This window comes from Mustela erminea, chromosome 4 (assembly GCF_009829155.1).
Source record: "Mustela erminea isolate mMusErm1 chromosome 4, mMusErm1.Pri, whole genome shotgun sequence".
Classification (NCBI taxonomy): domain Eukaryota; kingdom Metazoa; phylum Chordata; class Mammalia; order Carnivora; family Mustelidae; genus Mustela; species Mustela erminea.
Window position 1 is genome coordinate 140,459,372 of NC_045617.1, and position 12,025 is coordinate 140,471,396.

A 12,025-nucleotide genomic window follows, 5' to 3' on the forward strand; every position below is an offset into this window, starting at 1 on the left:
GAAATGGTAGCTTTTATTGTTACTACAATTACTCTTAAGGTTATTCAAAACCTTCTGAATGGTCTCGAGGAAGAAAAATAATATAAAGCCAATCAAAGCTAATTGTTTGCCTCCAGGAGCAATATTCAGTCACTTACACGAGATTATGAGTAACAGATAATATCCTTTCCTATATTTAGTCCTTTCTCTTTTGGTGGTACAGCAGAAGTCTAAGATGGCCCCTAAAATCCCAGGACCATGACAGATAATCCTCATAAATCCCTTCTCCTTGATTGTAGTGGGCCCTATGATTATCATAGGGTGTCACAATCATGACCAGGTTACATAATATGGCAAAGGTGAGGGCATTTACAGATATAATGAAGGTTCCACAGAGCTGATTTTGTGAAGGGAGATTATCCTGGGTGGGCCTGACCAAATCAGGTGAGCCCTTTAAAGGAAGGTCTGCAGGTCAGAGACAGAAGCAGCAGCAGAGTCTCTCCTGAAATGGATTCCATAGCTGCCAAGAAATGAATCCTGCAGTAACTACATGAGGTTGGAAGAGGATCCTGAGTCCCGGGTTAGACCCAGCTAATACCTTGCTTGCACTTGTGGGATCCTTAACAGAAGACCTGGCTAAACCATCCATGGACTCCTGATCCATGGAGCCTGTGAGATAATAAATGTGTGTTATTTAAAACTGCTAAATTTGTAGAGATTTGTTACAGAGCTATGGAAAACTAATACACTTCCGAATTACTATCCCTAGTAATTACTATTACTAATTACTAACCCAAAATATTATCATGATACTCTCTGGTATTTTAATTTCCCAAAGAACCAGGAAAAGGAATCATGTCAAGACTCTTTCTTTCTCTCTGTTGGTTGCTTCTTTGACTCAGAGATTATTTAGAAGGTCATTTGGCTTCCAAATATCTGGGGGTTTATCCAGAGAGCATGTTATTGGTTTTTCCTATACGTTCCCAGTATATTTCCATTTCTCCCTCCTGGCCTTTGTGCTAATGGCTGTCATACATTTAACTTTCACATACATTATAAACCCCACATTGCATTGTTATTATTTTTGTTTAAAAAACAATGCTCTCTTAAAGAAAATTTAAATAGTAATAAAATCTCATCTACTCAAACATATAGTTACCACTTTCAGTTCTCTTCATTGTTTTGTGTAGACCCGTATTTCCACCCGTATTTCCTTCTTCCTGCAGGACTTTCTGTAACATTTCTATATAAGGGTCTGCTGGTGATGAATTCTGTCATCTTTTGTATATCTGAAAAGTCTTTGTTTTTTTTCTTTGTTTTTATAGATATTTTTGCAGGGTATAAAATGATAGGTCACCACTTTTGCCTGCAGTATTTTCAGATGCTTTAACAAGTACTTTAAATGTGCTTTAAAAGTTCCTCTGCACCCAGGAGGTTTTCTTTCTCCATTTGCTATTAAGATTTTCTCTTGATCACTAGTTTGTTTTTTAAAGATTTTATTTTTTAAGTGATCTCCACACCCAACATGGGGTTCAAACCCACAACACTGAGATCAAGAGGCAAATTCTCCACCCACTGAGCCAGCTAGGCGCCCCCTCTTGATCACTGGTTTGGATCAATGGATGATGACGTACTTTAGCATAGTTTCATGCTTCTCATGCCAGATCCAGATCCAAGATACTCCAGGAGTATCTGGATCTGTGAGTTTACAGTTTACAGTTTCAATCTAATTTGGAGTTTTTTCTGTCATTATTTTTTCAAATACCTTTTCTAGCCTCCCTACTCCTTTCCTGTCTCCTTTGGAAACTGCAATTACAGGTATTTTAGATTATGGGGAGTTGTCCCTGATGCTCTGTTCACTTTCCAGTCTTTTTTCTCTCTGTATGCTTCATTTGGGACAGTTTCTACTGCTATGTTTCCAAGTTCACTAGTCTTTTCTTCCAGAATGTCTATTTACTCATTGCAAGACTGAGTGGTTGTGTCCCACCCCCCACCCTCAGTTTCATACATTGAAGTCTTAAAACCCTAATGACATAGTCTGAGGAGGTGGGGCTTGGGAGGTGTAGGTCGTGAGGGTGGAGCCCTCGTGAATGGGATTAAGGCCCTTATAAAAAGGACCCAGAGAGCCCTCTGTCCCTCTTTCCACCATAAGGAGATACAGGGAGAAGGCTACAACCTGCAAAAGGGCTCTCACCAGAACCCAACTATGGTGGACCCTGAACTTGAACTTCCAGCCTCCAGAGCCATGAGAAACAATCTTCTATTCTTAACTCATCCAGCCCGTGGTGCTTTGTTATAGCAGCCTAAACAGACTAGGCTTGGCAGTGATCCCATTCAGGGCATTTTTTTTTAAGAGCACAGACATCATACTCTCATTTCCATAAGTTCAATTTGGGTCTTTTTAATAACTTTTGTGTCTCCCTTTCACATGCTTAGTCTTCCCTCTGGGTCTCTGAACACACAGAATAGAGCAATAATAAGTTGCTCTATCAAAATAAGTTTTGATGTCTTTGTTAACTCTAACATCTGTGTTCATTTCAGGTCAGTGTGGGCTGACTAACTTTTTTCCTAATTATGGATCATACTTTCATTTTTTTTCTTTGCATGCCTGCTAAGTTTTTTATTATTGTTATTAGATGTCTGACATTATCCATTTTGCCTTGTTGGGCCCCCGGTGGTTTTGTGTTCCCATAAATATTCATTTTGACCAGAAGCAGAAGTCTACCAGGTCCATGCTACACGAGGGAAAAGGGAAGACGGTGGGAGGTATCATTCTCCAGAATTTCGTGAAGCTGTCTAGGTATAAAATAATCATAGCTTTCTTGCTTCTCACTTTGTTTCTTTTTATAGAACAGACTGAGGAAAGAGGACAGGTGAGATGCCTCCTTTTTTTTTTTTTCTTTTGTGGGAACTTTGAAACATCCTTTGCTTTTTTTTCCCCTCACAGAACAAAAAATCAAGGAATTCTTAAGTTGTTGCTGAATTTAATTCAACCGAAGCCAAAAGGATAAGAGAAGAGGAAGCTGAGTATCTCCTTCTAGCAGTCTTCAGCCGTAACACATCTCCTCTCTGAACCATCGAGAGTACAATTTAGCTACATTGCTTAGTGTCCCTTAAAAGTAAGATTCCCCCCCCTGCTCAGGGAGTCTCACTGCCACTATCAAGGCAAATACCCATCTCACGGCTGCCTGTTCAGCCCTAAATACTCGGTCTAATTCAGAGTCATTTGGGATTAACTCTTGAGGGGAACAAGACTAAGCTCATCAGGAAGTTTTTAGGCTTGCCCACTCTGGAGAGTTGTTCAATCTCCTTTTGAGTCTTCAGACTCTGTCCTGAAAGGGACTGACTTAGCCATAGGGCCTGTCAGGGGGAGAAGAACATTCCCTGCTCCAGTGGCTGCTGGAGCACATCACGGTCTGAGGGACATCCTGGGTGCCCCCTGGCCGGGAACACCACCTGTTTGCAAGGTCAAACACATTTGGCGGGGGAAGGGGGGGAGCAGATATGGAGGCACTTTGCCCTGAAGTACACTATTATTCTCCGCTGAGTGCCAGAGAAACTCTACTGAGGGAAGAGGGAGACAGCAAGATCAGGCAGGTGAAGTAGACTTAGAAGTACTGGGGGATGCCCATCCTGGGTCTGTCACTTGATAAATTATTCCCCATTCTCATCAAGCCTCATATGATGCGTGGAATAAATACGACATGACCACCTTGAGAACAAGACCTGGGGGTCTCGGGGGAGGGGGTTCTGGGGGAGGGTCCCATCCAGTCCGAAGAGCAGTGGTGCTGGCATCATGTACCTCTCCGAGCTCGTCCCTCCCTCCTCCTGTCCCCTCTGAGGCCACACCAGCCCCCATGTTCTCCTTCACATGTCCCAGGCATGTTCCTACCCAAAGCACTTTTTTTTAAAGATTTTATTTATTTATTTGACAGAGATCACAAGTAGGCAGAGAGGCAGGCAGAGAGAGAGAGAGGGGAAAGCAGGCTCCCCGCTGAGCAGAGAGCCCGATGCGGGGCTCGTTCCCAGGACCGTGGGATCATGACCCAAGCCGAAGGCAGAGTCTTTAACCCTCTGAGCCACCCAGGCGCCCCTACCCAGAGCATTTTTGTTTACTCTTCCCTCTCCACCCACCTCCAGCCCTAAGCGTCTCGTCTGCCCTACCCTTCCCATCACTTTCTATCTCTTTCCAACTCTCTTTGTTTTCTTCCTGCATAGCACTCTCCAACACCGCCTATGGTACATGTCTACTTATCTCTTTGCTCTGTTGCCCCTCCGTATGTTCCGTAAAGGCAGGGGCTGTGTCTCGCTCTCTCCCATATCCCTACCACGTGGGACAGTGCCAGATGCCCACTAAATATTTGTTGAGTGAATAAATCAGCAAGCACGTGGAACAAACGGCAGGCTGACTGGTGTGATTGGATCATAAGAAAATTGGCTCGACTAGACCAAAGTCACAGATGATGTTTTCTCACCAGTGAGAATGAAACACGTTTGGGTCACCTGGGTGACGCAGTCAGTTAAACGTCTAGCTCTTGGTTTCAGCACAGGTCATGATCTCGGGGTCATGGGATCGAGCCCCGCATTGGGCTCCACGCTCAGTGAGGAGTCTGCTTAGATTCTCTCTCACCCCCACCCCTCCCACTCAGGCTCTCTCTCAAATAAGTAAATAAAATATTTTTTCTTAAATGGAATCCATCAGGTCACTGGAGATATTATAGGAGTCTGTCGGTATAAGCGGGTCCAGCTGGGGAGCAGTCTACTGTGGCGGGGAGGAAGGATGCGTAAGAGTGGGGTCAATGGCCTGAAAACCTAGAAACAAGAGGCACTGGAAGGACAGAGCCCCAACCCCAGAGCCAGTGCAGCATCCAACCATGGGCTAATGGAGGCTATATGGAGAGGGCAGCAGCGCAGGCTTTCTGCACCCCACGCAGTTAGCCAGTAGTAGTACTGGAAAGCACGGGACCCAGTGACCTAAGTGTAACTGAAAGCTGCGGGCAGCCACTCAGGACGGTTTACAGAACTGAGCTAGAGTTTGGGATTAGTGCATTCCCCTTCTGCAATGGCCTTTCTAACACAGACTTTTTAAAGAATGCACATTTTCTCATTTTAAGTCCACAGCATCTGCCCGACTCTTCTCCTCACGGGTGTCACCGTGAGAATTCCACCCGCAACACGCAGCCAATAGGGGGGCCTCATGCAGACATTACCATGGGCCAACGACGGGCCCCATGGAGCACCTTGACCCTTAGTAGGAGGGTCCCCAATCCGTGTTTGAGGAATTCAATAGAATCAAGCCATTTCTGCAAGCGATGACACAGGTGCCCCACCCCTGACCCTCTGGAGTGTGGATGAAACCCAGTCAGGCACAGGGAAGTTGAGGAACCGAGTTTCTCTTTCCCAGTGGAGGATGGCCCATACTCAGCCCCTCACCTGTCTGAGAAAGTTGTCCCTTTATCAACCATCCCAGTGTCTCTCTCTCCGTTTCTCTCTCTGTCTCTGTCTCCCTCCCTCCCTCCCCCATCCCTAACCCCCCAACAGCGTGGGCTTGTGTCTGAGTTTCAAGTCTTCACACAGAGACAGAGAAATCCAGAGCAGCCTCCCTGTGATGGTTTTCCCAGTGAGACTCAACAGACTTCTTGGGGAGCAGAGCTATAATTTCACTCCAACTAATTCTGACTCTGAGGCCCTCACGTGCGGGTCGCTCTAAAGAGAACAGAGCAGGCAGCTGTAATTATAGAGCCCGATCAAAGGAAGACAGAGGGCAGGAAGGCAAAGCCCAGAATCATGGGGTTCACGTGAACCCTGTCTGTCCGTGCTTAGAAGGGGCTTCTCCACGAGAAAGGGCGTGGGTCCCATCCATGCTCGAGTCAGGCTGGTGGTAGGTGACACATGATACTTGCAGTCTTTTCTTAATTTTTCTAGAGCATAAATGCCTGACGTGACAGTTGAACTGTCCTCACTGCTGTGGAAATGAGATGCGATCAAACTCGTGGTTAGAAAAATAAATAAATAAAAACATTCAACCCTGTTTAAAAACCTGATTATTCAACAACAACAAAAAATCATTTTCTTCCTTTGCAGTGAGGTTAATTTGGCAAAGTTGTGGACTTCTGGTCAGAATTTAGAATTTTATCAAGAACTTCATGCCTATCCCCTATGAGGGATTCCCCATCCGTACACCTATTAAATTTATTTTCTCCTGTTTTTAAAAAAAAAAAAAAAGGAGGGGATTTAGAATTTTGTCTCCTTTACCATAAAAAATAGGTCGACCTTAAATGTCAAACTGTAGCCTCGGTCATTGTAGCTGACCTATACTGCATAGTCCCTCAGAGTCAACCATGTCCTTTCTACGCCTTATTTTTTTCCAAAATTATTTTTCCCCATAACCTTGGGAGGTAGGTACTATTGCTATCTCTTATTTTGAGGCTTTTTTTTTTTCAAAAAAGATTTTATTTATTTATTTGATGAACAGAGAACACAAGTAGGCAGTGGCAGGCAGAGAGAGAGGGGGAAGAGGGCTCCATGCTAAGGAGAGAGCCCGATGCAGGGCTCGACCCCAGGACCCTGAGATCATGACCTGAGCCGAAGGCAGAGGCTTAACCCACTGAGCCACCCAGGCACACCTGCTATTTCCTATTTTAAAGATTAGTAAACTGAGGACGCCTGGCGGCTCAGTCGGTTAAGCATTGGCCTTCAGCTCAGGTCATGATCCCAGGGTCCTGGGACTGAGTCCCACATGGAGCTCCCTGCTCTGCGGGAAGCCTGCTTCCCCCTCTCTCCCTCCTCCCACTTGTGCTCTCTGTCTCTCTCTCTCTCTCTCTCTTTCTCAAATAAATAAATAAAATATTTAAAAAATAAGAGGCGTAAACTGAGACTCAAGTTGGTCTCTCTCCAAAGCCCCAGTTCTTCCTGCTCTCCTTGTAGGGGGAGAGCCTGTCTGTGCTCACGAGCCACCCCAGAAGAGAGCTGAAAGTACACCCTCCTCGGAGAGTCGGACCCAGGAGGTGGGAGTCTGTGGTGATGGCGAGCCGCGGCGGGCGGTCCGAAACCCGGGCTACCAGCTCGCTTTGCGAACCAGGCAGGCCGTCCAGGGCACCATTCAGCATCTTCTAGCCCAGCCCCTCCACCAGAAGAGGGAGGGACCGACCCCCAGAAATCAAATGACTTCCTGGAGGGTGGTCCACTGGCCCCGAGTGAGACCTGGGTCAGAATGGAGCCAGCTGGCCCAGCATTCTTTCCACCACATTCCAGTAAAGAGGGGGAAAAAAAAAATCATCCAAGTCTCTTAAGGAGCTTTATTCTCCCCGTATCATTCAGTTCAAGGCCGGCTCGATAAAAATCACACCAGCAATTCGAGAAGTCTCAGTGCTGTGGGCCCACGTACTGCCAAAATTGGAAGCAGTGAAAATCATTTAAATATTACTTTTCTCTAATTGTGAGAATATCGGTGTGTGAAAATTGCCACGTGCTTTCTCAAAAGCGAGCTCGCCTTTCCAACTGCCGCTCGCTCGGCGAGCATTGTCTCTCCCTTTACACATCCCCCATCCGCTGGCAGCCCGGAGTTAGACCCACATAATCCCTAAACGTGCTCTAGAACTGGTTCAGAAGGTGCGTGTAAAGGGAACTCTTTTTCATTCTCTGAGATGATTATTGCTAAATTTACGGTCAAGCCTCCCGTTCCCTGAGCCCTGACCCTGACATGGGGGTTTTCTCTCGGTCTGGACCCAGTCTGTGTTGAATGAGCGGAGCTCAAGATGGTTGGCTTGATGCCAAAGTTCAGCGAACAACTCTTGCCCTGTTTGCAGGCTGACTTCTTTATTTCTGGATGTTCTCTGCAAGAATCTGTCCTATCTGGTCCTTGAAAGCGGGGCCTGGGACTGCCTCTCCTTTGCATTTTGAGGCAAGTCCAATAATTCAAGGCTCGTGTTCGTGCAAACATTCGGACACGGATGGCAAAGACCTTCATGAGGCAACGGAGTCGTTGTGTCTTTTTTGCGACAGTCTTCTGGTACCGTTGTTCCTCCTTTATTAGTGGTAGTTCATAGATTCGGGAGGTTTCTAAACATGCTAGGCCTGGCGCAGAGGCAAACGTCAGGGACCCTCGCATCCGAGCGCCGCGACGTGTGCGAACAAAGGAGAGGACTGTTCTCCAGATGCACAGGGTTTGGGCTGACGTGTCTGACAAAGGAACATGAAGAACCGGAACGAGATGGGGTTTTTTTTTTAATTAGGTCTTTAAATCCGAGAAGACACTCAAAATGCCACTCGTTTCTTACAATCTGGTGCTCTCTTTTCCTTTTCCAGAAGCTACGGTGTTGCCTGCACTACCTCCCAGGCTGCAGAACAGCCTTTCCACATAGCGAAGTGGTGGTCCCCATAGGAGTGGTCCCCACTCCGGCACCTTCCTGTTGAACTGGGTTCCTCAGCAAAGCCCAGGGGTGGGGCGTGGGGGGTGGGGGAGGTTGGTTAGCCGCTGAGTGAAGCCACTTAACAGGCCCGGGAGTTCGTTTAGTTTGATGCGATAAATCCCCCCTGTGTGGCATCTAGTACCCAGGAGGTTTTCGTCCTTCTGAAAGGGGGACAAAGTCTTCCCAGCCATGAAGGTTCCATACAGTTATTTAATACGCTTGTGGGAACTGCTTTATCATTTTAAATCATAGATCAGCAAACACTTTCCGTAAAAGGCAAGATAATAAACGTTCTCAGCTCTGCAGGCCATATGGTCTCTGTCAGAGCTACTGAACTCTGCCCCCACAGCTCAAAAGCCACCCTAGATAATATGTAAACAAAATGAGACGGATTGTGTTCCAATAAAACTTTATTTATGGACACTGAAATTGGAGCTTCGTCTAATTGTCCCAAATGACTAATTAATGGTCTTTGTTTTTCAGTTTTTTTTCAATATTTTTTTTTCCAACCGTTTAAAAATGTAAAAGCCTTTCTTAGCTCATGTGTCAGATGAAGACAGGCAGTGGGCCCTGATTTTGCCCCAGGGGGGCCGAGATTTCCAATCCGCACTTCAAGCCAATAATTGACTAATAAAATAGAAATACCAACATAGACATCAGCTCCCCTCTCCCAGTTAATCTTTCGCAAGCACGAAAGATGTCAGCCATCCCTGTGGCAATTAGTCATTTGGGACAGGTTTGGGAATGAAGATCAGCATAGAATTGTTCTAGTCAAGAAATTAAAAAAAAAAAAAAAAAAAAGAATTGCTCTAGTCAGTGCAACCCTCTTATCTTTCCTCCCTCGCCGTGACCCAAGTACTCACAAAGACCCATCCTCTACCAGAGAGGAGGGATAAGTAACTGGTGTGACTCTGGGGCTCCTTGTAATTTTATGCCTAAAGGTACTTCTTAGACAGCAGTAAAATGAAGTATGGACTTCATGTTCATTCTTGCCTCTCGTTTTCCTCCTCAATCTTTTTTTTCTCCTTCCTCGCATCTTTCCTTTCTGTCTTTTGAAGTCATGATTTACTATTCAGATGGGTTCTAGACTCTTCCTACCCCAAGTGTGGTGCTCTACCGACAGTACCACTGGAAGCTGGTTAGGAATGTGGTCTTTGGCTGTGCTGCAAACCTACCAGTGGGAATCTGCAATTTAATGAGGTCTCAGGGTGCCTGGGTGGCTCAGTGGGTTAAAGCCTCAGGCCATGATCTCAGGGTCCTGGGATCGAGCCCCACATCAGGCTCTCTGCTCAGCGGGGAGCCTGCTTCCCTGTCTCTCTCTGCTTGCCTGTCTGCCTGCTTGTGATCTCTCTCTCTCTGTCAAATAAATAATGAGGTCTCTGGGAGTCCTTATAATATCCTCATCATCCCGGAGAAAAAAGAGCTCAGATCAAAGCCCAGGCTTAAATCCAGTAGGGGAGTAGAGAGTTGACTTTATCGAGATTATCCAAAACTGACAAGAAAAACCAAGGATAGTAGTCAAACCTTAAAATGGGCAAGTGATGGGGCGCCTGGCTATCTCAGTTCATGGACCCTGTGGCTCTTGATCTCACTCAAAGTGGTGAGTTCGAGTCCCACCTTGTACACAGAGTTTACCTAAAAAAAAGAAAAGAAAAGAAAAGGGAGGGGGCGTGAGTGATGGCCCTGTTTTGGTGAAAATCAAAGGCGTTTTCACAGTGGCAGTCTTCAAAGTGGAAACGAATTATCTAAGACCACAGCATGATCATTGGGGGTTGATAGTACCAAGCCTTAATACAACATTCCAGGATGAAGGGAGAAGGAGAAATGATACACACACACATTCCATGGCCGGGCGTAGGGTGCCTGCAGAAATCAGAGAAAGGTAAGCAGGGCAGAGCAATTCCTGTGTGTTCCAGAATATGAGAAATGGCAGCGATATGCTGGTAAATGTTTAATAACCACCTCCAGGGCTGGGGGTCGGAGGAGAAAGCCCTGATTGTTGCCCGTTATCGATTTTCATGGCGTCCATACTCCCACTTTGGCTGTGATGTCACTGGAAGCGGAGTTAGAGATCCACAGCAGCACACCGTGCAGACGCAGGAAACACGTGCAAGCTGGAAAGCTAACAACAGTAAATCGTAGTAAAATAATTAGGAACTGATGAGTTGTATTTATGACCTTGATTTTAATATAACTAATGTAATCGTAATTTATATCACTTAATTTTTAATGATGACTGTGTTTCGCAGTTAGGTCCAAATACTCCTGACGATCAGCCCTCCTGAGGCAATACAAGCAAGCTCTAGAAAAAGAGCATTTTGGAAAATTAGAAAAAGGACATTTTCACAACTTTGGAAGTTACAGGATGCTTCCCGACATGCCCGAACAACACATCTGCCTTCCACCTCCTTGATTCATACTTGTGTCCTAGCAGATCTCTGTTCACAGATTGCAAGGAAAAGGAAGGGAGGAGAAGGGGAGGGGCGGCGAGGGGAGTGGGGGAGGGGAGGGAAAAAAGAGAAGGGGCGGGGAGGGAAGGGGAAAGGAAGGGGAAGGGAACGGACTGGAAGGAAACCCCTCTCACAGTTCATCCTGCACACTTCCATTAACCTTTCTCAAGAACATTTCATTGGTGTCTGTTGGGTCAGATTATTTTAGTCAAGAGTTTTTCAGTTCCCAGTTGGACTATTTCATGGGACTTATCCCAACCACGAGTTAATACTTTCAGATATGTTCCCCACACACCGTCTGAGCGTTGTTCCAACTTCATTCACAAATCCTCCAAGCTCCTTGCTCAATAACGATAATGCCTGGACTTGAGTTTTATTCCCTTTTTCCTCTCTCCTCAATTTTAGTGAAATGAAAACTGACAGGCAACACCAACCAAGCAGTAAGGAGAGGCAGTGTAATGGACTTAAACGCTACAATGTAACTAATCAGCTTCTTCTTTTTTTTCTTTTTCTTTTTTTCTTTTTTAAGATTTTATTTATTTGCCAGAGAGAGAGAGGGGGAGAGAGCGAGCACAGGCAGACAGAATGGCAGGCAGAGATAGAGGGAGAAGCAGGCTCCCTGCCGAGCAAGGAGCCCGATGCGGGACTCGATCCCAGGACGCTGGGATCATGACCTGAGCCGAAGGCAGCTGCTTAACCAACTGAGCCACCCAGGCGTCCCAATAGTCAGCTTCTTCTAACAGAGCTGACCGGTAATTTCCCCGCAAGGATTCAGAATTTTCACATTTCCAAGAATCCTTAGGAGAATCTTCCTGGAGGTGTGGATTCAGGGACCCATTGAGTCGGGACACCCCGTTCTTCATCCTAGACCCCCCATTAACTAGCCTCCCCGCCACAGTGTCCATCAGTCAACCTCTCCCATCCCAGATTTACAGCCTGTAAAATGAGGGGTTGGTAGACAATGTCTACGATCCCTTTCAGCTTTTTGTTTTTAATTCTTGGAAGTAAAAATTAATTCAAACTAGCACCCCCCCCAAAAAAAAAATAAAGAAAAAAAAATCTAGCAAAAAACTTGTTGCTTAGCCGGGCGATCTTCCGGGTCTCCCTTTTTTAGTGGACAACACCATTTTTACTTAATTCTCTGAAAGCACCAGGCCTCGCCGGGCACTCTCCTTACCACGTAAC